Genomic DNA, 4,847 nt, shown 5'->3' on the forward strand with positions numbered 1-4,847 from the left:
TTATTTTTGTGCAGAAATCAAAGTTCTCGGAACCTGAATTTACGGAGAATTTTTGTGGAATAAATAAAAATACTGGTGAAAAAGATACCTGAGGGGGGCCATCGAGAGGCCACAAGCCCTAGGGTGCGCCTACCCCCCCCCCCCCCCGGGCGCGCCTCCCAGGATTGTGAGGCCCCTGGACCGCCTTCGACCCTAATTCCAACGCTATATATTCCTATTCGGGGAGAAAAATACAGAAAGAAGGATTTATCGAATTTTACGATATAGAGCCACCGCCGCCTCCTGTTCTTTCTCTGGAGGGCTGATCTGGAGTCTATTTTGGGCTCCGGAGAGGGGAATCCATCGCCATCGCCATCATTAACCTAAATTCATCACCAATTTCATGATACTCACCGCAGGGAGTGAGTAATTTCATTGTATGCTTGCTGGACGGTGATGGATTAAATGAGATTTATCATGTAATCGAGTTAGTTTTGTTAGGGTTTGATCCCTAGTACTCCCTCCATTCCCTTATACAAGGCTACTATGAAAATACATTTTGCATCTATATAAGGTCACTAACAATAATCGAGGCAAAATTTAATGACGTTTTCTCGTACTAGCAACTTGTTTAATACTTGCATGAATGTAGTCATAATGACATTGTGCTACTTCCTTCTCATTGCTTCCTTGCATGCATGCGGGCGTATTAATGATCCCAGATAACAAGAAGAAAAGCCGGCTTGCAAAGTAGTCATTAAAATTTACCTAGGTACCTGTAATTTGAGTTTGTGGCCTTGTACAAGGGAACTGAGGGAGTATCCACTATGTTCTGAGATTGTGCTTAATGCATGTCACTAGGGTCCGAGTGCCATGAATTCAGATATGAACCTATTATGTTTTCATGAATATATTTGTGTTCTTGATCCGATCTTGCAAGTTGTAAACACCTATTATGTATTATGGTCCGCATACCCTAGGATGACAATAATTGGACTTCTTTTCGATGATTACCATAGTTTGAGGAGTTCACGTATTCACTAAGTGCTAATGCTTTGTGCCGGTTCTCTATTAAAAGAAGGCCTTAATATCCCTTAGTTTTCTTATGGACCCCGCTGCCATGGGAAGGTAGGACAAAAGATGTCATGCAAGTTATTTTTAATAAGCACGTATGACTATATACAGAATACATGCTTATATTATATTAATAAATTGAAACTAGTTCTGTGTCACCCTAGTTTATAACTATTGCACGATGAATGTCATTCGACATAATTATCCATCACTGATCCAATGTCTACGAGCTTTTCGCGTATTGATCTTTGCTAAGTTACTTTCATGTTGTCGCTGTTACACTTACTACAAAACTGATGTTGTTCCTTTTGCCACTGTTACCATTACTATCATATTACTTTGCTATAAAACTTTCCTGCAGATATTAAGTCTTTCAGGTGTGATTGAATTGACAACTCATCTGCTAATACTCACGAATATTCTTTGGCTCCCCTTATGTCAAATCAATAAATTTGGATTGAATACTCCACCTTCAAAAAGTTGTTATGATCTCCTATGCTTGTGGGTAATTAGGTAGCGTCAACAATAAAGAACCAACACACTGTGCGCAGATTCGAATTATTTCAGGAATTTCGAAAGCATTTTTTTTCAAAAATGGAATGTTCTACGAAACACAAACACTTTCCAAATTACTGAACAAATTAAAATAAACTATAATATTTTCGAAAAACAAGAACCTTTTTTGAAAATCACGAAGATTTCTTGAAACGGGAACATTTTTCTAAATTCCAAAATAAAATGTGGAGACGCGTACAAATTTTGAAACTCCTGAACAAAATTTGTAAACACGGAATTTTTTTGAAACTAGTGAGCAATTTATGAACTTGGGCAGTATTTAAACTACAAAAAAATGAAAACGTGAACATTTTTTGCAATTTGCGAACAATTTTTGTAAACAGCAACATTTTTTTAATGCCCGAGCATTTTTTTTTGAAAAGTTGTGAAAATTTTAGATAAAAGCATTTGCAACATTTTCTAAGAAACCCAAATATTTTTTGAATTTAGGAGTTTTTTTTTGAAAAATGACTTTTTTTTGCAATTTCAAACATTTCTTAAAGCAAGAATATTTTTCAACAATTAAGAAAAAAATTCAAACATGCAGTTATTTTTAAAAAGTGAATATAACCTTGAAAAGGGAAAAGGAAAAAGGGAACAGGAAACAAAAAGAAAGAAAGAAGAAAATGAAATAGAAAACAAAAACAAGAAACAAGAAACATAAAAACTGGTAAAAGAAACAAAAAACCATTTCAGGTTCCCAAAACCGGCCGGCTAGTTGCGGTTGTACGTGCACTGTTTACGCAAAACTGGACTGGCTCATCGCGTTGCTGCTCGGTCGCTCCCCTGTGCGAAGCGCCGACAGTTTGACGCATAGCGCGTCAAACAGGATATTCCATAGGAATTGCCAATGTGGGTGGGCGCTGCTTTACTTTTCGAGGTTAAAAAAAGGGAGCAGGGGCCGCTAAAATTGCGAGCACTGATATACCATGCTTCATACGAGCCCTATGGGAGCTTGCGTGTCCCTATTCCTCGCATTACACGAAACGAGGGGGGATTCTCGCGTCGAGCGCTACAAATCGGGCCGGCCACCTGTAACGAATTTTTCCAAAAAACCAAAGTTAAAAAATAGGCATAGCAGGGATTCGATCCTGGGAGCGACTAGTTACTTCCCAACGCTGATAGGCACAGCGACAGACTCTACTTGTTGTACAATATACAGAGCGTGGCCTACTAGAAGAAAAATCAGCCTGGTTTTACCATGTTTTTTTCTTTTCCTATTTTTGATTTATTTTTCTTTTCTTCATTTTTACTCGTCTAAATCAACATGCTTTTTCTGTGTTTTTCTTTTTACTCGGTTTTCCCATGCTTTAAAAAAAACATCAGTTAAGAAATACAGAAAAATGTTGAATAAGTATTAAAAATTGTTGAACGAGTATCGAAAGAATATACAATAAGTATCAAAAAATGATGAACAAGTATTTTCAAAATGTTGAACAAGTCATTGAAAATGTTGAATAAGTATTAAAAATGTTGAGCAATTATATGGCAAATGTTGAATAAGTAAAAATTGTTCAACTAGTATTTAAAAAATGTTGAACAAGTATGAATGAGTATTAGAAATGTTGAACAAGTATTTGACAAATGCTGAATACATATTAAAAATTGTTGAACAAGTATTTGAAAATGTTGAACAGGAATTTCAAACTGTGGGATAAGTATTAAAAATGTTGAACAAACACTTCAAAATGTTGAATAAAAATGAAAAAAAAATTGATCGATTATTTGAAAAATGTAGAACATGTATTTGAAAATGCTGAATAAGTATTATAATGTTGAACAAGTATTTCAAAATGTAGAATAAGCATTCGGACAATGTTAAACGTGTATGCGAAAAATGTTGATCACTTATTAAAATAATGTTTTGACATATACAGAAATATAGAGTGAAAACGAAAACAAACGTAAGGCAAAAGAAAATAAAAACAAAAAATGGCGAAGAAAAAATGTTGAACAATTATTTAAAAAACTTGAACGAGTATGTCAAAAATGTTGTACAAGTGGAAAAATGTGGATCATGTATATAAAAATGTTGAATAATTAATTGAAGAATGTTGAACAAGTAACTGAGAAATGTAGAACAAGTATTTGAGAAGATGTTGAACAGGTATTTGATAAAAAATTGATCATGTATTTGAAAAATGTTGAACAAGTATTAAAAAATATTGAACAAGTATTTGAAAAATGTCGACCATGTTTATAAGAATGTAGAATGAAAACAAATAAAAGCAAAAGAAAGAAAGAAAAACCCAAAGAAGAAGGAAAATGAAAAAAACTGCAATACAAATGAAAAATCCTGAAGAAGAAAAAAGAAAAAAGAAAAGAAACCAAAAAAGAAGAAGAAAAAATTAAACAACACGGAAAAGGAAAAAGGAAAAAAGCAAAAAGCCGGCAAGTATTATTTCAAGTAGGCCGCGCCTTTCCTTTTAGCACGAACCACTAGGATCGAACCCTGGTGATTCTATTTTCTACGCGAGAAGCGAGAATGGGCCAGCCCACCAGGAAAACTTTCGACGTGAGACGTACGGGAATAACTAGTTAATGAGCGCTTCTTTGGGAGTCTCACAACGATCATTTATCTTATATGGCACTTCTAAGAGAAGACAAGACTTTTCTTATGAGTTCTCTCTCCTTCATCTCATTATTTATCCTACGTGATACTTCTAAGATAGCACCATCGTACATGTTCAATATGTCACACCACGTTTTTAGAAATAGCTAGTTATTAAAGATAAGGCTAAGAGATAACCATTATAGACATATTTTTTTATCTCTAAATTACATGCAAGACTTAAGATAAGACTATTTTATCAATTATTGTACATACCCTAAGATTGGTTTGTACCGGTTTATAGAACTTATAAGACCGGTTCGTACCGGTATATAGGACCTTCTGAATACCGGATTAATGGTCCAAACGGGAGAGGCGAGGCTAGGCTACATCTTACAATAACCTTGGCACATGTTGGCATCGGTGAGTATCCCTCCAACCGGCTAGCTGGGAACTCCTAGTCACGAGAGGTCTTGTCTGACGCTCGTTAGCGTCAAACGGAGGAGAGTTCGCCGAAGGTAGATGGACATGGGCCGGCCCATTCGGAGGTCAGGAAATCGAGTGCGTAAAAAAATCGCCAAAAGTACACGAGAGCCAGAGATCGAACTCGTGAGAACCACCCGAGCTGAAACTTTCCACATTTTGCATGCAGCGCGAGAAATTAAAGTATTGAACGTCTTTTGTAATT

Source organism: Triticum dicoccoides, chromosome 4B (assembly GCF_002162155.2).
Source record: "Triticum dicoccoides isolate Atlit2015 ecotype Zavitan chromosome 4B, WEW_v2.0, whole genome shotgun sequence".
NCBI lineage: Eukaryota > Viridiplantae > Streptophyta > Magnoliopsida > Poales > Poaceae > Triticum > Triticum dicoccoides.